At 56.2% G+C, this 25,190-nt stretch overlaps 3 pseudogenes; 1 reads left to right on the top strand and 2 right to left on the bottom strand.

Annotated features, from left to right (window-relative positions):
• Positions 1 to 480: 480 nt before the first annotated feature.
• Positions 481 to 3,018, bottom strand: LOC124227230 (derlin-3-like; annotated as a pseudogene).
• Positions 3,019 to 6,740: 3,722 nt separating this feature from the next.
• Positions 6,741 to 15,054, top strand: LOC124227229 (tubulin alpha-3 chain-like; annotated as a pseudogene).
• Positions 15,055 to 15,959: 905 nt separating this feature from the next.
• On the bottom strand, positions 15,960 to 19,805 carry LOC124227228 (mitotic-spindle organizing protein 2B-like; annotated as a pseudogene).
• Between the last annotated feature and the right edge of the window lie 5,385 nt (positions 19,806 to 25,190).

The following is a 25,190-nucleotide window of genomic DNA, read 5'->3' as shown; positions in this document are numbered from 1 at the left end:
TTGCCAGCACATTTGTGGTAGGAACCACCTTCTCTCATTTGGGTATGGCTTTGATTACTTTGGTTCTGAGCTGCTTCTGGTTGTATTTGAGAGCCTGCACTTTCCACCTCCACTGCCTCTGCCAGAGGTGTTGTCAGTGCCCTCCATGTGCCACTTGTGCCTCTGAGGTTTCTCGCGTCTTGCTGCTTATGATGTTGCTGCAGTCTCAGCTGTTGCCACCAGCTTCTGCTTCTCCCAGGGTCTCTTGGGTCTCATGTTCCGCCACTGGCCCTCCACAGGCTCTCCACAGGCTTGAATGCAGCTGCCCTGTGCTCCACTTGTGCTCCTGCTCCTGGGTTGCCAGGGGTGCTAGCTTCACAGGTGTCACTGTCACTGCCAGTATCCTGGGGATCTAGGGACTTGTATGCAGCCCCTGGGCCTAGGGGAACCTGTCTTGGGGGTGCCACCCTGGATAGCTGCTGCTGGACGAGGGAATAGGGGTCACTGCTGCAGGGGTGCAGGCTGCTCCTTGGGGAGGGGCAGGTAATCGGGGTCCTCCTCTGGGGCATCCAGTAGCAGCTTCCTGTGGGGAGGGGCCAGCTGGCTGAGGCCAGCCCAGGTCCTCCATGGGGCGGGGAGCCGTCTGAGGGAGTGCAGCGGGAGGGATGTCACCCCCACACTCAGGAAGCTGGGGGTGTGTAGCAGCCTCTTGCCTCCAGGCTGGTTGGGAAAAAAATCCTCCAGGAAGTAGTGGATGTGGCCCGCAGCAGTCCCTGAGGAGAGCCAGGGAATGCCAAAGCCGCCCTCCATAGTCCAGAGCCAGGGCCAGCAGAGCCTCCCCAGGCCTCCATGCAGAGCCCTGGAGGCCCAGCCAGGCCCAGAGCAACCTCAGGTTCCCGAGCTTGACTGCCCAATGTCCTGCAATGTCCTGCACACACTGCCAGCCCAGGGCAGGGCCGGGGTTGGCTCCAAAGGACAGGCTCACACGGCCCAGAAGTGGCAAGACCTGGGGAGGGGAGGGCCTGAGGACATATGAGGAGTGGGAGCCACGGCTGGAACCTAGACCCACCCAGACCCACCCATCCCCACCCCTGCAGGACCCACACAGGCACCAGCAGGTCAGGCCTCAAGATGTGAAGCCTATAGGCTGGCTGGCTTGTTCCAGGAGTTGTAAGAAGAGAGCTGAGAGGACAGATGAGAGGTCCAGTGCAAGTGCAGGGGAGGGCTGTGGGGGAGCAGCCAGCCTGGGTGGCCCTCCCACAGACCCTCAGGTGCAGACAGCCAGCTCGGGGTGGGCTGGGTGGACAGGCAGGCTCACCCAGCAGGTCCACGAGGATCGGGCTGCCCAGCAGCAGAGAAAAGCCCATGAGCGCTCAGGGCAGGAATGGTGCCAGAAGGTGAGGAGGCCTAAGAAGCTGACCCTTATCCGAGGGCTGCAGCGGCTCCAGACGTCCCCCCAGCATGGCCATGAGGGCCTGGGCTGGGCCAGGAAGAACAGGCTGCCCAGGAGCCCCAGCAGCTGGGCCAGAGTCAAGGTGCTGGGAGGCCCGCCCCCCGTGCAGTCCTCAGAGCTGCCCAGGGTCCCTCTGACTCCCCAACCCCTGCAATACTCCCACTGGTTCCCCTTCCCCATCCAGTGTGCCCTTCCACTTGGGGCCACAGGGGCTCTGCGCTGCCTCTCCCCCTCACCCCAGCCTCCACCACGGCCAGCCCTGCCCCACTGTGTCCTGCTCCTGGCATCAGGGCTCCGCCCCCAGGCTCCACACCTTGCTCGCCTGCATCCCGCGTGGTACTCTGCGTGCAGCTCTCAAGATCCAGCCCTGGCGCCTGGAGCTCAGCACGCGCTGCACGCTCAGTGCATCCTAAGCTAGAGGGACAGACTCGGTGCCTCCTGGCCTGGGCGCTTGGATCGTGCCCCCGGGCAACAAGGCAGGACCCAGAGGCGCCGCACCTGACAGTGCAGAGCCCTGAAGGACACAGTCATGAGGACGTCCCCGAAGAGAAACAGGAAGACGAAGTCGGCCTTGCAGCCACGAAAGAAACCCTCCTCCAGTGGGCGGCAGTCTCGGAAGCTGGGAGTCTGTCTGGGAAGTGCCACTGTGCCGGCCTCAGTTTCTCCTTCCCGGCTGCCCCCTCACCGCCCCCGCCGGGTCCGCGCGGGGAGGATACAAGAAGAGCATGTTGAAGAAGAAGCCGAATCCCAGGGGCCCGAAGAAGGGGAGGTTGGTGACGAGGCCCAGACTTGCGAGGGGCGGACAGTAGGCCGGGCGGGCGGGGCCGCCGCACCTGGAACTTCCGGAGACGAGGTGCGGGTTGCAGTAGGGCTGGAAGGGGCCCTGGAGCTCCGGCTGTTGCGGAACGGGGGTCGCGTCAGGGGCCGCCCGGAATCCACTGTAACCACGGCGACCCCCAACCCTGAGCTGTAACCACGGCGACCTCCGCGCCCCCCGGGCTATAACCACGGGGACCCCCCACCCCCACCCCCAGTTGTAACCATGGCGACCCCCGCACCCCGGGCTGTAACCGCAGCGACACCCACCCCTGGGCTGTAACCATGGTGACCCCCGACCCTGGGCTGTAACCACGGCGACCACCCGCCTGGCTCGCCACGGCCGGGATGGTGAGGACGCAGGCTGCAGTGCAGGCCCGCGTCACCGCCAGCACCTGCAGGCACTCGGCCGCCAGCCCCCGCCACCCGGTTGAACCTTCCCGGGCGGCGTTGCTAGTCACCCGGCCCGCTCTTTAACCCGCGTCCAAGCCCCGCCTGCCCGCCTTCGGCCAATCCGCGTCGGAGACTGTGCGCCCCGCTAGAGGGCGGCGCCCTGGTTCAGGTAGCCAATAGGAGCAGGAAGCGGGGAGCCGGGGGCGGGGCGGGGGCGTGGTCGGGGAGACGGGCCAGTGAGCAGGACCGCACGATTCAGCCCTGGCAGCTGTGGTGGTGGCTGTGGTGGAGCAGCGGGAGAACGTGTGGCCAGTGAGGACCTGGTGTCTCCGTGACAAGCTGGGGAGCACCGATAGGGAGGACCCACGGGCCACCATGGCGGCGGGGCTAAGACTACTAGTTTGTGGAGAAAAGATGGGATCCTGGGAACAGCAACTGGAAGGGGCGGGCCACACGATGGAGTGGTCGGGACTGGCTGGATTCTGAGTCTGGCCACAGGGCCCTGTTGTCCCCCTCAGCTTCGGGAGATCCGGGCCGGTCCTTCTTCCCTCTGAGAACCCGAGACAGTGCCACCTGACCTGAAGCAAAGGAGGCTCTCGGCAGCGTGTCCTAATGCCCCCCACGTCCAGGACCCCGCTGGAACATACAGCTCCAGTGGAAGTCTTCGCAAGGGTCCTCGGAGGAAGGGCTGGGCTAGGGACTTGAGCTGAGGTGGCTGGAGCGGCCTCATTATTTTGGTTGAAAGAGAAACTCCATTTATTCCTTGTATTGAAGAAAGCCCACCATTTACTGAGCACCGACTGTGTGCGGGCATATTCTAGATGCTGGAAACACAGCAGCCGAAAGAGACGCTGTCCCTCTCTGCGGAGTCGAGACAGGCGGTCAGAGGCCTATGCTAACATGAGAGCTGGTGTAGACAGGACCAAGTGCTGACGGAATTAACAGCGACGTGGAGGGTGGAGGATCCGGTAGTGGGCCCCATGCTAGATGGGCTGATCTGAGAAGCCTCTGTGAAGAGGTGATGCTCAATTGTCACTTTAAAAAGATCCCTGTGGTGGGATGGTTCAACATCCGCAAATCAATCAACGTGATACACCACATCCACAAATTGAGGAATAAAACCCACATGATCATCTCAATAGATGCAGAGAAAACATTTGACAAGATCCAACAGCCATTTATGATAAAAACTCTGAACAAAATGGGGATAGAAGGAAATTACCTCAACTTAATAAAGGCCACATATGACAAACCCACAGCCAACATCATACTCAATGGGCAAAAACTGAGCGCCATTCCCCTGAAAACAGGAATGAGACAAGGATGCCCTCTATCACCACTCTTATTCAACATAGTACTGGAGGTTTTGGCCAGAGCAATCAAGCAAGAAAAAGGAATCCAAATAGGGAGGGAAGAAGCGAAACTCTCGCTGTTTGCAGATGACATGATCTTATGTATAGAAAACCCCAAAGAATCCATTGGAAAACTTTTAGAAATAATCAACAACTACAGCAAAGTTGCAGGGTATAAAATCAACTTACATAAATCAGTAACATTTCTATACTCTAATAACGAACTAACAGAAAAATAACTCAAGAACACAATACCATTCACAATTGCAACAAAAAGAATAAAATACCTTGGGGTAAATTTAACTAAGGAAGTGAAGGACCTATACAACAAAAACTACAAGGTTTTCCCGAAAGGAATGGATGACGACATAAAGAGATGGAAAGACATTCCATGTACATGGATTGGAAGAATAAACATAGTTAAAATGTCCATCATACCTAAAGCAATCTACAGATTCAACACAATCCCAATCAGAATCCCAATGACATTCTTTACAGAAATAGAACAAAGAATCCTAAAATTCATATGGGGCAACAAAAGACCCCGAATTGCTAAAGCAATCCTGAGAAAAAGGAACACAGCTGGAGGCATCACAATCCCTGACTTCAAAACATACTCCAAAGCTACAGTAGTCAAAACAGCATGGTACTGGTACAAAAACACGTGCACAGATCAATGGAGCAGAATTGAAAGCCCAGAAATAAAACCACACATCTATGAACAGCTAATCTTCAACAAAGGAGCTGAGGGCATACAATGGAGAAAAGAAAGTCTTTTCAACAAATGGTGCTGGGAAAACTGGAAAGCCACATGTAAAAGAATGAAAATTGACCATTCTTTTTCACCATTCACAAAAATAAACTCTAAACGGATCAAAGACTTAAAGGTAAGCCTGAAACCATAAGGCTTCTAGAAGAAAATGTAGGCAGTACACTCTTTGACATCAGTATTAAAAGGATCTTTTTGGACACCATTTCTTCTCAAACAAGGGAAACAATAGAAAGAATAAACAAATGGGACCTCATCAGATTAAAGAGCTTCTTCAAGACAAGGGAAAACAGGATTGAAACAAAAAAACAACCCACTAATTGGGAAAAAATATTTCCAAGTCATATATCCGACAAAGGGTTAATCTCCATAATATATAAAGAACTCACACAACTCAACAATAAAAAATCAAACAACCCGATCAAAAAATGGGCAGGAGACATGAACAGACATTTCTCCAAAGAAGACATATGGATGGCCAATAGGCACATGAAAAGATGTTCATCATCACTGATCACCAGGGAAATGCAAATCAAAACTACACTAAGATATCACCTTACACCCACTAGAATGGCAAAAATAACCAAAACAAAAAGTAGCAAGTGTTGGAGAGGTTGTGGAGAAAAAGGATTCCTCATACACTGCTGGTTGGGGTGCAAACTAGTGCAGCCACTATGGAAAACAGTATGGAAATCTCTCAAAAAATTAAAAATAGAAATATCATATGACCCAGCCATCCCACTGCTGGGTATCTACCCAAAGAACTTGAAATCAGCAATTCCAAAAGTCCCATGCACTCCTATGTTCATTGCAGCATTATTTACAATAGCCAAGACATGAAAGCAACCCCCTAAGTGCCCATCCACTTATGATTGGATAAAGAAGATACAGTATATATATACAATGGAATACTACTCAGCCATAAAAAAGAATAAAATTGTCCCATTCACAACAACATGGATGGACCTTGAGGGAATTATGTTAAGTGAAATAAACCAGACAGAGAAGGACAATCTCTGTATGACTCCACTCACATGAGGAATTTAAACATGTGGACAAAGAGATCAGATTAGTGGCTACCAGGGGAAAGGGGGGGTGGGGGATGGGCACAAAGGGTGAAGGGGTGCACCTACAACACGGCTGACAAACAATCATGTACAACTGAAATTTCACAAGATTGTAAACTATCATAAACTCAATTAAAAAAAAAATCCCTGTGGCTGCTGTGAGGATAGTAGGCAGCCAGAGGATCAGTGAGCAGCGGCAGCTCTAAGGGACGTTGGTGGCTTGGGTGGTGTGAAGCCTGTAGGGCAAGGAGGGGTTGGATGTGGGTCTGGTGGCACACAGGACAGAGCTGTGATGGAGGAGTCAAGGGTGACATCAAGGCCTGAGCCACAGAGTAGATGAAAGGCAGTGGCCTTTACTGACATGGAGAACACTTGGGGCAAAGGCGGGTGGATTGAGAGTCCTATTCTGGCCTCATTGAGTTGGACGTGTCTGTGTGACATCCGCCTGGAAAAATCCAATGGTGTTGTTGGGGTGGAGGTCAGGTGGATGTCCAGATGTGGGTGTCAGCCATCAGTAGACTATGGCATTTGTAGCTTTGGGCCTGCGGGAGATGCCCAAGGGGCGAGGCTCGATGGAGAAGAGGCCGGGCCTGGGCAGCTCGACCTTCAGTGGCAGAGACAGGAAGGGGACCCAGCCAGGGAGGCCTGGGAAGGCCGCATGTGGTGCAGGAGCTGAGCCAGGAAAGCGCCTCAGCGGGAAGGCAGGGAGAAGCCCAGGAGACGTGGCCTGGGAAGGACTGTGGGATGCGCCATGCCAAGGTCCCTGGTGAGCAGGATAATGGCGGGCCTGAGGGAGAGGAAGGTGCCCAGAGGGACATGGCTTTCCCACCATGGGGAGCTCAGCCTTGGACCTAAGTGTGGAGGATGAGGGATGCTCCGGACAGGGCCCTGTGGTCCCCTGAGGAGACAGAATGGGGGAAAACCAGGTGAGAAAGTGATCTCAGGTGGATCCCAAGGAAATGAGGGCCCTAAGAGAGGTCTCCTCGGAGTGCCTCATGGAACCCCCCCATTCTGAGGGGCCGGGAGCCGGGGAGAGGCTGGGAGCACTGAAGGGGGATATGCACATGGTTCAGGAGCGAGGAGAGGTCAGCAGAAGCTGGCACAGGGTGCCAAGAGGGGGCGGTGGGAGCAGGCTGAGGGACCCTCTTGGACAGCTCTGTTTTCCAGGGAAGCAAATCAAGGCTGTGTCTCAGGTGGGCCCTGCAGAGTGGACCCCCAAAACCCCCTGGTACGCAGTTGTACATCTTTAGTTGTGGGTCCCTCTAGTTGTGGCACGTGGGACGCCACCTCAGCATGGCGCGATGAGCAGTGTCATGTCTGCATGGAGGATCTGAACCAGCGAAACCCTGGGCCACTGAAGCAGAGCACGTGAACTTAACCACTCGGCCACGGGCCGGCGCCAGCACTTGTCTTGAAAGGAGGTCCAGATGACAACAGAGAAGCCCAGCTCAAAAGTGACATTCCCTCTGGTAGAGAGTGGCGTGCCTGCATGAGCCCCGTTTCCTTAATGGCCTCCCAGCTCCATGTTAGCAGCCTTGACAGATGTGACTCCATTTTGTCCACAGAGAAAATAAACTTCTGATGTTTAGGCCACCCGGTCCGTGGCATTTCGTCATGGCAGCCAAGCTGACTGAGAGGAAGGACCCACTCTCCCGGCACAGGGGCAGGGAGGGTTTCTCCCGTGTCCCCTGCTTCCCGCCGCCAAGGCCGTCTTTCTACGGGCAGACCTGGGGGCACCGTCCAGAGGCTCCCCAAGGCCCGCCTGCTGTATCCCTGTGCAGGGGTCGGTCCCCACTGTCCTTAGGGCGGAGGAGAAGTTAAGGGTCCGCATGAACACCCACTGCGGAGTCGCCAGCACCCGGCGCTGCGCTCAGGCGCTGAGCGGGCTCCGCCTGGATCCCCTCCGCCGCTTTTCCCGGAAGGATCCACACACTGGATCCTGAGGCAGCTTCAGTCCATTTCGACGGAATGGAGGCATCGGGGATTGTTCCAAAGTCCTCCAACAGGGACACTGTGCCCCAACCCAGCTCTCGGGGGTGGCGTGGCTGTGGGGCACCCCCTCCCCGTCCCTAGAATCCATTCCTCCTTCAAGAAGCAATCAGATCGCGCCGGTTCCCAGGCGCTGGATGGGAAAGGCTCTTCTGCACCAGGAAAGAGCAGCACAAGGTCGGGGCTTAGGTGCTCAGTAACGTTCTGTGCGCCACCCAGGAAGCGCTGCGGCCGCTCCAACTAAAGGTTCCAGAACCTACCGGAACGCCCAAGGCTCCCCTCACCTTGCACCACCCACAGCCTTCCCACCAAACCCGCATCCAATCAGAGAGCGCCACACTCCGCGCTTCGAGCAACAGCCAATGGAAAGGGGGATTCCAGGCGTCGGCCCGCCCCCAGGCGCTCGGGACCAATGGCCGCGGGGTAGCGGGGCGTATCTCCGAGCGTGCCGGGCGGGTGAGGTCTGGGAGCAGCTCCGGCTGGAAGCTCCTGTGTGGAGCCGGCGGGAGGGGGCGCAGCAGGCTGGCGCGATGGGGACCCCGGGCGCTGTTCCCTGCGGACGCCCAGGCGGGAGGCGACGGAGCCGCTACTTGGGGCGGCAGGGGCAGGCCCGGGAGGGTCGGGGCCAGGGCTGCAGGGCGTAGGCGAGGAGCGGGGCGGAGAGCACAGGAGGCCCGGCCTGCGAAGGAAGGTTCTCGAAGCCCCCAGAGCTGTGTATGGGGTCACTAGAAATTCAGACTGAGACGCTCCAGAGACACGCACTTTCAAGCAACACGTGAACATAAATAGCGCGTGGAGTCTGAATCCTCCGCCGGCGGTTCCTTCAAGTCACTGCGCGTCCCACGGAAAAGCAGCGGGTCCAGCGGCGACTCCACACCCGCCCCGCGCTTCCCGACAGCGGCTTCCAGCTGTGCCTCCGTCTGTCCAGCTCTGTCTCCAGGGAGAGACTGAACACAGTGATGATATTCCCGGCCTCAACTGGCTTTTCTTTCTTTTACTCTGAGCACTAATGGTGAGGAGTCCAGTGACCACAGGTACAGTCCGGTGCCACCACCTTGATCTGGGCTCAGGCACCAGCAGTCGTGTCCACCTTTGATTGTGCACCGTCAGTGCGAACGTCAGCGCAGTGAAGGGACTAGGAACCGCCCAGTCCTGCTATGAAACACTTGTCCCTCCACGCGCCCTGGAGAGGTCTGTGGACCCCCAGCGCCTGGGGACTCCACTGTGGTCACTCTGAGGACCGGGGCTGGGTAGGGGCTCAGGAGAAACAGGGGGTCGTTCCCAGGAGGGAGCTCAGCTTCACTGTAAAGGAAGGAAGGAGGAGAGCGAGGGTCTGCTTGCACGTTTGGGGGCAGGAAGGTGAATCTTCCAGGTAGGAAGGGAACAAGGTCATCTTCCAAGAATGTGAAGAGAGAAGTTGGTCTGGAGTTGGACAGAGGAAGTTTCAAGTAATTTTTTCAGAGAGCAGATACAGCTGACTAAAAAAATGTAAATGTGAATGATCCAGGTGAGGCTGGTGGTGAATTTATAATTAAGGCTTTCTGTTGAAAGCTAGGAATGATTTGCCCGATATCTCTGGTTAGCATCCTGGTTAGATCATGAGATGGCAGTGGCCTTGCAGACCACCTGGCTCCCAGGCCCCCATCTTGTAAATGCAGAAATTGCGGGATTTCCCGGGTCACAGAGCTGATGCTGATCCTACGGGGGCTGACAGAGTCGAAGGCCACATCAGGCCTCCTGGGAAACACTTTCTGTGAACTACAGGGTGTCTGGGTTGAAGTAAGGCAAAATGAATAATATGCATTTGAAACTGTGTGGTTGGCTGGATCCCAAAGCTCTTCCCAGGGAGTTGGTGAACTTTTCCTCTGGAGGAGTGAGCTCCTTGTCATTAGAGAAGTTCTTTCTGGAACTGAATGCTTCCTTCTGGGATGCTGTGGGGGGATTGCTGCATTGTGTCAATCTTTGATGCCCTGATGACTCTGCGATTTGGTGCTTGTATAACAGACCACAGGACTTCAATTCTGGGGACTGTGCATTAGAATTTAGGGTGGGCAGCACACCTCCAGTTTCGTTTGATTTCCTCTCTGTATTTGTAAGGATGCTGTGTCTACAAGTGAACAAGTGGTTCGTGTCTGCACGCTTAGGTTCCCAGGAGGACAGAGATGGTACATTCAGAATAGGTACATTGAGGAGAACCTTTAAAAGGTACCATTTAGAAAGGAATGGGCAGAATTTCAGGAAACCACCAAAGGGCAGCGCAGTATCCCAGCATTTGAGATGTCTGGGAGACATCACCTCCTAGGCGTGAAGGGGTGAGGGGAGGGAGTGGTCACTGGAAGTGGACAGGGTCACTTTAGGAGGAGTGCTGCCTGCTGAAAGTTGTGCCTTGATAAGCGGCCCCCAGCAACCTATGGCAGGCGGGCAGGGAGGCAGCCTGGGAGGGGGTGGCCTGCCCCCACTTGCTTCTGTCCCTGGCTAAAGCACCCGGACACTGGAGGGCAAGGAAGCCCTTTGAGGCAGTCCACGTGGGGCAGCCCCCAGGGGTCCAGAGCTGGATGGAGAAGCACAGAGTGGAGACCTAGAGGGAGCTGGGAGACAGACACACAGGGGCCGCCGGCACCTGGGCCACAGTGACCTGTGTCCTAGTCCACTTTCCTTCCCTGACTCCATCACCGTTTACTTTGTTCCCTGGTCAGGACACAATCAAAACTGCTGTATTCTTCAGGGTATTATGTGACTAGGCATAATGTGGAGTTAATGTTGACATTACATGGCTTCCAAGTTTTAAAATAACCTAACTTTTGTGTAGTAGCAAACACTTAGCTTCTGGGCTGACTCTGATGCTTAGTAGCAGAATGGGTTAGAGCATGTCAGTTTCACATAAAATGATCACATAAGCCTTGTGGGAAATAAGGTTGGGGAAAACCGTAGACGCTCTGAAGCACACATGTGTGTTCTGCATGCCATAGAGGGACGATGGCCTTGAAGATGAGAGTCTCACCTTTATGTTCTGGTTCAAAGAGCCAGTGCATCTCTACCCACGTGGGGCAGGTGGGGTAGATCGGCGATGCTTGCTGGGAATGGTACTGCCTTGATCACGGAATTCACCTGATGGCCAGATGGGAAGTGACAAAACCACTGGCAGTGGGGATGACTCATTCAACATGTTCTTCAGCAAGACTGGGGCTGGCAAGCGTGTGCCCAGAGCAGTGTTTGTGGACCTGGACCCCACCGTGTCGGTAGGTACATAGACACTTGGGGCAGCTATCCTGGAAGGGTGGGAGAGCCTTGCTAAATAAAGCCTTACTAAAGGGCATGTGCTCCTTTGGATCCCCCTGCAGAAGAGACAGACATAGAAGTGTATGCCCGTGGTCATGTTAGGTCACACACTGGAAGGTTAGTGCGTGAAATGTCCATGGGACTCAGGCTCCTAACTGAGAAAAACCTGCTGTGAGGTTGGCCGGCAGTGAGATGGGCTCGGGGTAGAGTCACTCGTGGCCTCCTCGGCCCGGTCAGGTGGTTGTGTAGACCCTGTCTGCAGGGTGCCCGGGCACCAGTCCCTCCTTAGTGCTATGGGCTCCCTCAGGCTGGGGCACGAGTCTTGACCGGCATCTTAGACATAGAAAGCTCAGTATACAACATTCGTTGGGTTCCCCAGATTAGAAGTCTGAGGTAGTTTCCGAGGAGAGCTGCAAAGAGAGCACCTTTCAGTGGCCACCAGGGGATGACAGAATGTCACCCTGAAGCCTGTGAGACCCAGGCCACATAGGGTGCCCTGATGGGACTGCCCAGCAACAGTCATGTCGGGGACTGTCCAGCCTGTAAGGGATCTTTAAATTCCACCCTTGGCTGTAGCTACGGGGATGGAAGAAACAGGCATGTGTAGAGTTGCCTGTGTGCGGGTGTGAGGCTCTCCTCCCTTCTAGGGGAACCGGTCACGCTGGCATTTGTCCTGCGAGTTGACTCCTCTCTCCTAGAGCCATCAGGTGCAGTTGTGGTCTGTGTATTACAGAGAGACGTTTCCTGTGAGACACCGATGCTGCTGACCTACAAGGAACAGCATGTGCTTGGTAGAATGGGACAGTCCCGAATCTGTCCACCCTGGTAAGTTAACAACAGGACTTAAAGACTCGTGGCCCCTGTGTCCTCTTTGTAGATGAAGTGCACAGGGACCCACAGGCAGCCCTTCCAGCTGGTGCAGCTGATCACCGGGAAGGAAGACGCAGCCAATAATTACACCAGGGGCCATTGCCCCATCGGCAAGGAGATCCTCGACCTGGTCCTGGACCGGATCTGCAAACTGGTGAGGAGAGCACTGAGAAGGCCATCTGTGGACACTGTCCTGCACAGGATGGTAGGCCTTGGAATGTGACCATAAGGACATTTTGGCAAAACTGAGGCCAGAATCACGAGTCCACAGTCTTACCCTCCGGTGTGGCTGTGGCGCATGCATACATCTTTACTGTCTGTCTGCTTTGCCTCTAAGTGCCATGCATGTTCTCTGTGGAGGGTGTGAATCTCGTGATCTTGCAGAGGAAGAGAAGTGACCGGGGCTGGTTGGAGGTTGCGCTGTGCCTTCTGCCTGTGTTGGCTCCTGTTCTCTGCTTTCTCTCAGGCGGATCTGTGTGCGGGGCTGCAGGGCTTCCTCATCTTCCACAGCTCTGGGGGCGCCCCTGGCTCTGGGTTTGCATCTCTGCTCATGGAGTGCCTCTTGGTGGACCATGGCAAGAGGTCCAAGCTCGAACTTGCCATTTCCCCAGCCCCCCAGGTTTCCACCAAGCATGGTGGAGCCCTACAACTCCATCCTGACCACCCACATGACCCTGGAACATGCTGATTGTGCCTTCATGGTGGACAGCGAAGCCGTCTACAACATATGTGAGCACAACCTGGGTATCAAGTGGCCCACAGGCACCAACCTCAATCGTCTGATTGGGCAGATTGTGTCCTCCATCACGGCCTCCCTGCCATTCTACAGGGCTCTGAACTTAGACTTGACAGACTTCCAGACCGACCTGGTCCTGTACCCCTGCATCCACTTCCCCCTGGCCACCTGCACCCTGCTCATCTCAGCTGAGAAGGCCTACCACAAACAGCTGTCTGTGGCCAGTATCACCAATGCCTGCTTTGAGCTGGCAAACCAGATGGTCAAGTGTGACACTCACTGTGGCAAGTACATGGCCTGCTGCATGTTTTACAGAGGGCACTGGTCCTGAAGGATGTCAGTGCGGCCATCACCACCAGTAACACCAAGCGCACCATCTAGTTTGTGGATTGGGGCCCAAGTGGGGTTAAGGTAGGACTGGGTGATGGGGAGTGGGTCAACCCGTTAGCAAGCAGCAGACCCTGCCGTGGAACACAGCCCCTTTCAGAGAATCCTCTGTTCCCTGCAGCTCAGCTCTTGGCTGTAACTTAGGGACCCAGAGTGATCGTCTATTAAGGGGCATCTTTAACTTCCCTCCTGAATCATCACAGTAGAGATCTGTGGGGAGAGTATTCTTAATTAACAGAATAGAAAAATTTTAGAGGATTTTTGTTCCTTTTCTTGAGTGGTAGAATTAGTGTGGGAAATGTCGGTTGGACTGAGAAATGGAGGCATTTTCCTAGCATTTTGGTAATTCATGTGGATATCTGAAATGGGGGAATTACTGTGAACTGACTGCTGTCCCTGAATCTCACTTCATTCCATGACTCTGTAGAAACTGCATTCACCTTAAATTCCTCTGCAGTGCTGGATTTAAAGAAAAACTATCATGGACCTTTCTGTGAGGAAAATGGCAACATCTTTATTTCCATCTTGGTAAGCCTAGAAATTCTGGCCCGAGTTTGCCTCAGACCACAGTTTCCCCCTTCCGTTGGACATGGGATGGAAACCCTGCCATCACTCTCCAGCTTTGTCCACCCTCGGTCACTGAACCCTGGGGATCCTCTCCCTCGGGACTGTGCCTCCCTGAATCTTTTCATGCCTGCTCTGCCTGCTCAGACCCTCCCTGCTTCTGCTGGGCCCACTGCGGGGGTTCTGCACTGGGCCTTCCTCCTCTGGGCCTCCTCTGGTTCGGGGTCAGCGTGGTGGGTGGCCCAGCCACCTGGTTCTGTAAATGCGTTTTCTGTGGACACAGCATAGCTGCTCATGGGAGGATTGCTGTGGCTGCTTTTGCTGCAAAGACAGAACTGAGGGGCTGCAACAGAGACCGCGTGGCCCACCCAGCCTAGACCATGTAGTGTCTCACCCTCTCCCGACAGTGTTTGCTGACCTGGGCCCCAGCTGACCCCGTGTGCTGCTGCTGAAACCTCTGGTCACGTTGTCCCTTAGATCTGAAACTTGGAATGCCTCCCCTTTGTCCCAGCCCTAGAATGTCACTGCCTTCCTCCTCCTCAGCACACACATAGGCCACCTCCTGGTGCAGTGGGAGCAGCAGTCCTAGGGCTTCTGACAGTGTCCCTGTCCCCCTGCTCTGCACAGCCTGGCTCGTTGGTGGGAAAGCAGTGGGTACGATCTCCCCTTGTGATACAGCCACAGTTGTGTGCTCTGAGTCTGTCAGGGTGGAAAAGGTTTCAGCCACCGAAATTGATCCCCATCCTGTTCACGCCTGTGGAGATAGTGTATGAAGAATCCGGGGCAGTGTCCCTTTTCAGAAGGAAGACAGTCCTGTCACCTGGGCTCCTGTCACATGTCCCAGTTGCTGGGACACAGCCCTTCAGGCAGCTTGGGACCCAGTCAGGGTGGCCAACTCCAGGGCTCCTCTGTCCCTGTTTTCCTTGTCTGGAGTCCAGCACCCTGCTCTCCTGGCTTCTTGCCTGGCACCAAGAAGGGCTCAAGGACTGCAGGGTGAACCGAGCCTTCTCCTGGGTTGCCAGAGGGGACCTGTGTCTTCTGTTCCCGTGATGCAGCCACAATTTCTGGGTTTGACAGAAGCTTCACAGAGCGCTTTCTTCCGCTTTTCTGGCAGGTGGGCATCAACTCCCAGCCCCCCACCGTCGTCCCAGGGGAGACCTGGCCAAGGTGCAGCGGGCCGTGTGCATGCTGAGCAACGTCACTGAGGCCTGGGCCCGCCTGGACCGTAAGTTCAGTCTCATGTACGCACAGTCAGCCTTTGTGCACTGGGACGTGGGGAAGGCATGGAGGAAGGAGAGCTCTTTGAGGCCCGGGAGGACCTGGCAGCTCTGGAGAAAGACTACGAAGAGGTGGGTGTGGGCTCCGTGGAAACCGAGGCCGAAGCAGGGGAAGAGCGCTGAGTGGGAGCATGGCTGGCAGCCCTCCCTGTGTGTCCTCCCCCTACTGTAACATTACAGGGCATGCTTCCCTATTAAAGTGGCTGTGTTCAACCTCTGTCTGTCGTGATGCTCGGCTGGGACACACTCATCTGCCAACAGGAGCGGGTGGGACCCCAGAGCTGGACGGGCCACATGGAAGGCTGGTTCAGGCTGCACAGGGCTGCGCAGCTGGAGTGGGCAGAGCGCCACCTGCATCTGTAAGGAGCCACTGCTATGTGACATGACCCAGGGTGACATAGTCAGTTGCAAGTTTTCAAAGCACAAAGATTTACTAAATTCTAGGGAAACTGAGTTAGATTTTTCAATTGACTTTGCATTTTTCACGCTTCTCTATTGATGGGGCATGTGGACTAAAGTAATAAAAGCTTAGAACTGGAGTAGTGAAATCTGAGGTCTGTGGAAGGAGGGGTGTCCACAAAAATCCCTAAAACTGTGGGTCAAATGTATAAGGTCAGGACATTTTTGGGGGGAAAGGCTTTTTTGGATTCTCCACGGCATTTACGACCCACAGAAGCTTAGAAGCTGTAGGTTACAACACAATTCATCCTCGTCCTCACTGTCTGTGGTCTCAGTAAAAGCGTCATAAGTTTCACTTTAAGCAAAACATGCTGACATCTCTTTATAAAAGACCTAGTAATATGGGTATTTTCTCTCAGACCCGAACCTGAGGTCCCGGAGGGGGAGGTCACTGGTCTCGGTCACTTGGTTAGTTCAGCTGTAGCATAACCAGGACCAGCACACAGAACATCATGAATGGACCCTCAGGTTTTCACAAAGCTTTATGACCAGCTGCAGGAAGGCACACAGAGCCTCTGCGAGGGGCTGGGGAGCCCACAGCAGGGCAGCGGGAGGCATCTCTGCCCCTCTCAGGGGTCGCTCCCAGGGGGGCTCTTCCCCATCCCCCCCACCAGCAGCCTGGCAGCAATGGGCTGGCAGGACATCCTCTGGCTGGAGCCTTCCTGGCCGCCACGTTCTGCCAGTGCCTGGCCTCCACCGAGAGCACTGCTGCCTTTGTTTCTCCCTGAGCAGACACGGGACACTGTCATCAGGAACCAGGGCAAGCTGCACAGTCGCGCCGCACACCTGCTGTGTTTGTGTTCTCAGAGCAGCATTTATGTCTTCTGTCATGGTCCTTTCAATGGGGACCCTATGGCAGCCCTAAGTCCTGAGGCTGAGCGCCACCTGGAGACAGCACCTCCAAGAGGAGTCCTTGGCAGAGTGCAGGAGACCCTCTAAGGACGGAGGCCATGCCAGGAGCCATGGGGAAAGTTCTGGAGGTCAGTTTCGGGGAAGGGAAGCTCGGCCTGTTGACTCCTGCCCTGGGGAGCACACGCGGTCGGCCCTGACCGCCAGCAGCACAGGAGGGCTCCCTGCGGGCCGCTGGTCTCCCTGCCCCCAGGCACTCTCCTCCTCTCCGACATGACAGGTCAGGAAGCACATCAGCCGTCCAGTCCGGGAGGCAGGCTTTTGGATTTGATCTGGAAAGCTCTTTCTCCCACGTTTCCCGCCCTCCCTCAGCATTCTGCACACACTCACTGCTCAAGCCTTCTGCTCCCAGGCTCCCTCCCCGCCTGCTAGGTCACACCCTCGCACCCTCGGTTCAGCTCCTCCTTGCTTTGTCCTTTGCTGAATTTATTCTCTGTGCAGATGGCCAGGAAGATCTGCAGCCACGCCTGGGCCAGGGCGTGGGATTACAAGCGCAGCTGCCCCAGGCTGAGGGGGTGACAGCATCAGTGAGACTGAGAGGACCCCATGGGGACAAACATGCCTGGGAACAGGCTCACGTGCTAGGCCCCATTCCTCCCCCATTGGGCCTGCCCCAGCCAGGGTTCTCCTCTCCTCCGGCCTGGCAGGGTCTGCCCTGCGGGCTGTGGCCAGGGTACATGTGTCCTCCTTGACCGCAGCCTCCATCCTGGTTCTCAGTCAGACTGCCTGCAACAGGGCATTGTGAGTTCTTGGAGGAGAGACGTGAGGAAAGTTCTCAGGGGCCTGTCTGGTCACTTCTGTGTCATCATTTGTCACCTTGAGCAAGTGGAGGCATCTGCATTTGAGACTCTGCAGACCCTGGCTCCTCCAGAAGGACATCAGACTGTTTCATGCTAAAACTGACAGCTGAATTCTCCCCAGGACTCCTGCCGGGGTGGAACAGCCCTTCTTAAGGGAATTTCTGGAAAGTTCTTCCTCAGAGAACAGGGGGTCTTTGCTGCCCGGTGGGTGGGGAGGGTCACAGTGGTGCCACGCTGGGAACTCCGAGGGCTCGGGTCTTCCCGGCCTCACCTCCCTGGGCCTCACACTCAAGTGCTCGTGCACACTTGATGTGACAAAGGTGTAGTAACAGGTTACCCAGAGCAGAGACAGAGCACAGGGGCGTGTGGTGGGTGAAGCTGGGCAATGCAGCCCACCAGTCACTCACAAAAGACAGACGCAGAGAGAACCATCACCCCCATTTCCTTTGGGGCAAATGCCAGTATTCTGGTCCCAATGCAAGGGTCCCGTCTCCTACTAGAGCATGGACTCCACTACCCTGCAGCGCCTCCCAACGTGCTAGTGCCCTCCTGAGGCCACAGCCCCACGCAGGCCCGGCCGGGCAGAAGGAGGGCTTCTGTGGCCTCGGGCCTGCCCCTGGGTGCTGCGGTGTCCCCGAACTCTCCACGAGGGGCCTTTCCTGAGGACTCGGGAGTACAGCCAGGCACAGCTCACCCCCAGCAAGTGGCGGGTCTCAGACAGGGCCTGACTGTGAAGCCAGCTTTCCTTCAGCCTGACACACATGAGCGTCCTCTCCCACTCAGTGTAAGGACCTGACCCTTCTGGAAACTCAAGGATGAGAGGAGAGGAGAGAAGAGCAAACAACATTCATCTTTAAATCTGACAAGGCTCCTAAACCCTGGCAATAAGAAACCAAGGTAACTTTGAGCCACCGAAGGCCCTGAAAAACCATCTAGCAATGACAGCAGGCCATCACCCAGCTCTGTGCAGCTCTCGGAGCCTCTCAGGCATCACGTGCCCCTGGGACTAGTGGGGAGACCCACCCAGCCTTCTTCATTTTCCGCATGGGGATGGGAAGTCAAGAATGGTGATGCAAGCCACACGTAATTTTAAATTTTCTAGTAGCCACATCAAAAAGTAAAAAGTAACAGGAAATTGATTTAAATATCTGTTTTAATTAACCCCAAATATCCAATATATTATCACTTCAACATGGAATCAGTATAAGAATCACACGTGAGGTGCGACATTCCCTCTTTGCGCCCGTCCCTCAGAACTTCCAGGTGGTGATGTGGGGAGGGGCGTGGAAATGCCTGGAAGGTACTCTCAGCTCAGGAACCAGGCAGATAAGAAGAGTCATAGTTTGTCCTCAAGGCTGCCCACCCAGGTGGCTGATATCATCTCAGAGGTTGAGGTGTTTGTCACACCCAGGGCTTTGCTCTGCACAGCGCACCACACTGCCCCTTCCCTGCCCCCTGGTCGGCTGTCCTCCACTGGGGTGAGGACACCTCTACAGAGCCAAGTCTCACCAAGCTGAGTTAGCCTCAGAGGGGCGGGGCGGGGGGGGGGGAGAGGGGTTGGTCCCATTACAGGAGAACTGTGAGTTGTCTCTAATAAAGCGAGCCCTGAAACCCTGTCCTCAGTCTCTAAGCTGATGGCTGCCACGCTGACGCCCGTCCCGCGGCCCGCGGGAAGCTCATCTGGCCAGACTCCAGAGCAGGACTTGGGGCGAGTGGGGTACACGTGAGGGGGTGGCAGGAAGGCCTCTGCCTGCCCAGCTCCCTGAGCGCTTCCCTGAGACCAGACAAACCATGAGCACAGGCACCAAAGCAGTCTCGTTCCTGAGTTTGTGGGCCAAAGGCAGGAGCGCAGAGGGGAGGGCAGCAAAAGTCCCAGATGAGGCCCAGCCCACTCGGCCTCCCTGGGGCAACCGCTCTGCATCCACCCGATCCGCAGGTGCTCTCTCCAGGGCGGCAGCCAGGCCGAAGCTGGGGACTGGAGCCCCAGGGGCGAGCCCCTGGCTTGGCCCAGGGGGTCCTGGGTCAAGACCGACGGAAAGGCCTGGCCACTGAGGGCCAAGGCCACCCCGTGCCCGGCGCTGCCCCCTCCCCAACCCTGCCACCTCGCCACCCGGGCCACAGGGGCGGGGAGCACCGGGCCCAACTCTGACCTCTCGTCTCAGGCACGCTCGATGGGGGCAGACACAGCCGGAGGGGCCTGGGGCTCGCTCGGCAGCCTCTGCTCGGCACACGGACGGAGCATCTGGAGGACGGCGAGGGGCGCCACGTGCAGCGTCAGCAGGGCCACCGGGCTCCTGCAGAGACAGACGCCCTGCGCAGGGAGCCCTCCTTGCCCGGGCCAGGAGGCTCGGCGACAGCGGGCGAGCGTGGCCGCCACCCTGAAGCCTCGACTCTGCCCTGGGCCTCAGGGGCTCCGACAAGGGCGGGGAGTGGAGAGCAGAGGTGTCGGGGGTCGCCGAGCGTGCAGCCCCGCCCGCGCCCGCTCACTGAACACGGCGGGGTCGATGGCGCCGCCCGCCGCCTGCGCAGCTCGTCGGGGTCCATCTCCTGGGCGCTCAGCGCCTTCTTCGGCCGCAGCGCGAGTTTCTGCAGGGCCGCCTCCTGTACTTGGGCGCGCCCCCGGCGGGGGCCGGCGCCCAGCGCCTCCATCTGCGTGGCCGCGCGAAGGTGCGCGCCCTGCCGGCCCCTGAGCCCGCCCCGTGCCATCCGCTGGCTCCCCTCTCTCCCCGCCCCCGACCAGGGCCTCGCCAGCCGCCCGCCCCACCCCGCCCCACTATGCGCTCCCACAGCGCTCTCTAGCGACCGGTTCCCACTAGGGGCCGCGCCTCGCTGGCCCTAATGAACGGCCTCTCCTTATGCGCTCGCGCAGTCCTTGCCGGATCTACAAGGCGGCCGCCCAGGAGTTTGGCGCGCAGCTGTCCCTCCCTGCGCACGCGCCGCCAGAGGCGGAGACGCAAAACTTGGCCGTCGTTTTGCGCAGGCGCCTTCAGAGGTAGAGGCTCCCATTGGTTGCGGCCCGTTTCCCGCCCAGCCAGGGGGCGTGACGCCACGCGCAACTTGATGACGACATTTGGGCGCTCGGTAGTCGAACGGCAGCCTCTGTCCCTGAGGCAAGCGACGCTGGGGACCCCATACGTGAGTGGCGGGAGCCGTGCGTGGGACCGCCCCGCGTCCTAGCGGCCTCCCCGAACCTCCGCCGGAGCCGTCGCCGTTCCTCCGCGAGCCCCGGGCCGTGCCGGGCCGGCAGCGCTCTCCTGCCGCCTCCCGCGCCTGCCCCGGCGGTGCTCGGTTACCGCGCGGTGAGCGGGCCGGAGGAGGGGAGCTCCGATTAAAGTGGAGCCTCGGGTCAGCCAGAGGTGTGGCCCCCGAGCCCTCCTCCCTGTGTGGCTCGATCTCCGAGCCTCAGTTTCCCCATCTGTAGGAGGGGCCGCCGAGGCTCGCCTCACAGGACGCCGGTGAGCCGGAGCGGGAGCAGAGCGGCCGCGGGGAGGGGTGGTGCGACCGGCGTCGCTGGGCGCTGCGGCTCTCGGAAGAGCCCGCTGAGGCGGGAGCCGCTCCGGAGGGCGGGGCGGGAGGCGCGGGAGGCGTGCTGGCAGCCGGGCCCAGGCGGAGAGACGCCGCCTCCTCTGGGGCCCGGTCGACCCACTCCCCATCACACAGTCCTACCTTAACTCCAGTCAGGCACCAATCCACAAACTGGATGACGTGCTGGTTTTAATGATGGCGATGGCGCACTGACGTCTTTCAGGATCCCGCCTCACCCTGTACAAGTAGTAGGCCACGTACTTACCACGGTGAGCGTCACAGTTGACCTCCTGGTTGGCCAGCTCGAAGCAGGTGTTGGTGATCCTGGCCATGGGCAGCTGCTCCTGGTAGGCCTTCTCAGCTGACTGGGGTTCAGGCCAGAGGAAAGTAGATGCAGGGGTACAGGACCAGGTGGGTCTGGAAGTCTGTCAAGTCCACGTTCAGGGACCCATCGAATTGCGGGGAGGCCATGATGAAGAACAGGACCTGCTTTATGAGTTGAATGCAGTTGGTGCATGTGGGCCACTCGAGATCCATGTTGCGCCAAGATATGTTGTACATGCCTTTGTTGTCCACCATGAAGGCACAATCAGCATGTTCCAAGGTCGTGTGGGTGGTCAGGATGGAGTTGTAGGGCTCCACCAGGGCCATGGAAACCTGAGGGGTGGGGGAAATGGCAAATTCGAGCTTGGACCTCTGGCCATAGTCCACCAAGAGGCGCTCCATGAGCAGAGATGCAAACCCAGAGCCGGTACCGCCCCCAGAGCTGTGGAAGATGAGGAGGCCCTGCAGCCCTGCGCATAGATCTGCTTGAGAGAAAGCAGAGAACAGGAGCCAACATGGTCAGAAGGCACAGCGCAACCTCCAACCAGCCCCGGTCACTTCTCTTCCTCTGCAAAATCACGAGATTCACACCCTCCACAGTGAACATGCATGGCACTTAGAGGCAAAGCAGACAGACGGTAAAGATGTATGCATGCGCCACAGCGACACTGGAGGGTAAGACTGTGGACTCGTGATTCTGGCCTCAGTTTTACCAAAACGTCCTCCTGCTCACATTCCAAGGCCTGCCCTCCTGTCCAGGATAGCGTCCACAGGAAGCCTTCTTGGTGCTCTTCTCACCAGTTGGTGGATCTCTTCCAGAACCAGGTCGATGATCTCCTTGCCAATGGTGCAGTGGCCTCTGGCATAATTATTGGCTGCACCTGGTGATCAGCTGCTCCTGGTGGAAGGGCTGTCTATAGGTTCCTGTGTGCAGTTCATCCACAAAGAGGACACAGGGGCCACGAGTCTCTAAGGCCTATTGTTAACTCACCAGGGTGAACAGATTCAGGACTGTCCCCTTCTACGAAGCCCGTGCTGTGTCTTGTAGGTCAGCAGCATCGATGTCTCATAGAAAACATCTCTGTGTAATACACAGACCACAACTGCACCCAGTGGCTCTAGGAGAGAAGAGTCAACTCGTGGTACAAATGCCAGCGTGACCAGTTCCCAAACACACCTGCACACAGGCAACTCTACACGTGCGTGTTTCTTCCATCCCCGTAGCTACAGCCAAAGGTATAATTTAAAAATCCCTTACAGGCTAGACAGTCCCTGGCATGACTGTTGTTGGGCAGTTCCATCAGGCCACCCTATGTGGCCTGGGTCTCACAGCTTCAGGGTGACATTCTGTCATCCCCTGGGTGACAGCTGAAAGGTGCTTTCTTTACAGCTCTCCTTGGAAACTACCTCAGACTTCTAATCTGGAGGAACCCAATGAATATACTGAGTTTTCTATGTCTAAGATGCAGGTCAAGACTCGTGCCCCAGCCTGAGGGAGCGCACAGCACTAAGGAGGGACCGGTGCCCGGGCGCCCTGTAAACAGGGTCTACACAACCACCTGACTGGGCCGAGGAGGCCACGAGTGACTCTCAGTGCCGGCCAACCTCACAGCAGGTTTTTCTCAATTAGGAGCCTGAGTCCCACGGACATTTCAGGCACTAACCTTCCAGTGTGTCACCTAACATGACCACAGGCATACACGTGTACGTCCATCCATTCTGTAGGGTGATTCAAAAGAGCACATGAGGGGGCCTTAGTAAGGGTCTCCCACCCTCCCAGGAGAGGTGCCCTGAGTGTCTGTGTACCTGCTGACACAGTGGGCTCCAGGTCCACAAACACTGCCTTGGGTACATGCTTGCCAGCCCCAATCTTGCTGAAGAACATGTTGAATGAGTCATCCCCACTGCCAGTGGTTTTGTCACTTCGCATCTGACCATCAGGTGAATTCCATGTTCAAGGCAGTACCATTCCCAGCAGACATCACCGATCTGGACGCCCACGTGCCCCACATGGATAGAGATGTGCTTGCTTCAAACCACAGCATAAAGGGGAGACCGTTGTCTTCAAGGCCATTGTCCCTCTATGGCACGCAGAACATACGTATGTGCTTCAGAGCATCCATGGTTTTCTCAAACCTTATTTCACAAGGCTTATGTGACCATTTTATGTGAAACTGACATGCTCTAACCCACCCTGCTCCTGAGTGCCAGAGTCAGCCCAGAACCTAAGTGTTTTCTACTATACAAAAGTTAGGTTATTTTAAAATGTGGAAGTCATCTAATGTCAACATTAACTCCACATTATGCCTAGTCACGTAATTCTCTGAAGAATCCAGCAGGGTTTTTTTTTTTTTTTTTTTTCCTTTTTCTCCCCAAAGCCCCCTGGTACATAGTTGTGTATTCTTCATTGTGAGTTCTTCTAGTTGTGGCATGTGGGACGCTGCCTCAGCGTGGTCTGATGAGCAGTGCCATGTCCGCGCCCAGGATTCGAACTGACGAAACACTGGGCCGCCTGCAGCGGAGCGCGCGAACTTAACCACTCGGCCACGGGGCCAGCCCCCAGCAGGGTTTTTTTTTTTTTTTTTTTTTTTGAGAATAATTAGCCCTGAGCTAACATCTGCTGCCAATCCTCCTCTTTTTGTTGAGGAAGACTGGCCCTGAGCTAACATCCATACCCATCTTCCCCTACTTTATATGTGGGATGCCTGCCACAGCATAGCTTGCTAAGCAGTGCCATGTCTGCACCTGGAATCCGAACCAGCAAACCCTGGGCTGCCAAAGTGGAATGTGCAATGTGCTGTTCCACTGGCCCGGCTCCTACAGCAGTTTTTGATTGTGTCCTAATGAAAGAATTAGGTAAAAGGTGATGCAGTCCGGGAAGGAAAGTGGACTAGGACACAGGTCACCATAGCCCAGGCACCAGGGGTCACTGTGTGTGCATGCCTCCCAACTGCCCTCTAGGTTTCCCCTCTGTGCTTCTCCATCCAGCTCTGGACCCCCAGGGGCTGCCCCACGTGGACTGCCTCAAAGGGCTTCCTTGCCCTCCAGTGTCCGGGTGCTTTAGCCAGGGGCAGAAGCAAGTGGGGGCAGGCCGTCCCCTCCCGGGCTGCCTCCCTGCCCACCTGCCATAAGTTGCTGGGGGCCGCTTATCAAGGCACAACTTTCAGCAGGCAGCACTCCTCCTAAAGTGACCCTGTCCACTTCCACTGACCACTCCCTCCCCTCACCCCTTCATGCCTAGGAGGTGATGTCTCCCGACATCTCAAATGCTGGGATGCTGCGCTGCCCTTTGGTGGTTTCCTGAAATTCTGCCCATTCCTTTCTAAATGGTACCTTTTAAGGTTCTCCTCAATGTACCTATTCTGAATGTACCATCTCTCTCCTCCTGGGAATCTAAGCGTACAGACACAAACCACTTGTTCACTTGTAGACACAGCATCCTTACAAATACAGAGAGGAAATCAAATGAAACTGGAGGTGTGCCGCCCACCCTAAATTCTAATGCACAGTCCCCAGAACTTGAAGTCCTGTGGTCTGTTATACAAGCACCAAATCTCAGAATCATCAGGGCATCAAAGATTGACACAATGCAGCAATCCCCCCACAACATTACAGAAGGAAGCATTCAGTTCCAGAAAGAACTTCTCCAACGACAAGGAGCTCACTTCTCCAGAGGAAAAGTTCACCAACTCCCTGGGAAGAGCTTTGGGATCCAGCCAACCACACAGTTTCAAATGCGTATTATTCATTTTGCCTTACTTCAACCCAGACACCCTGTAGTTCACAGAATGTGTTTCCCAGGAGGCCTGATGTGGCCTTCGACTCTGTCAGCCCCCGTAGGATCAGCATCAGCTCTGTGACCTGGGAAATCCCCCAATTTCTGCATTTACAAGATGGGGGCCTGGGAGCCAGGTGGTCTGCAAGGCCACTGCCATCTCATGATCTAACCAAGATGCTAACCAGAGCTATCGGGAAAATCATTCCTAGCTTTCAACAGAAAGCCTTAATTATAAATTCACCACCAGCCTCACCTGGATCATTCACATTTACATTTCTTTAGGCAGCTGTATCTGCTCTCTGAAAAAATTACTTGAAACTTCTCTGTTCAACTCCAGACCAACTCCTCTCTTCACATTCTTGGAAGATGACCTTGTTCCCTTCCTACCTGGAAGATTCACCTTCCTGCCCCCAAACGTGCAAGCAGACCCTCGCTCTCCTCCTTCCTTCCTTTACAGTGAAGCT

The sequence above is a fragment of the Equus quagga genome, chromosome 15 (genome assembly GCF_021613505.1).
Source record: "Equus quagga isolate Etosha38 chromosome 15, UCLA_HA_Equagga_1.0, whole genome shotgun sequence".
Lineage (NCBI taxonomy): Eukaryota > Metazoa > Chordata > Mammalia > Perissodactyla > Equidae > Equus > Equus quagga.
The sequence above is the reverse complement of the archived record's forward strand: the minus strand, read 5'-3'. Positions and strand labels throughout refer to the sequence as shown.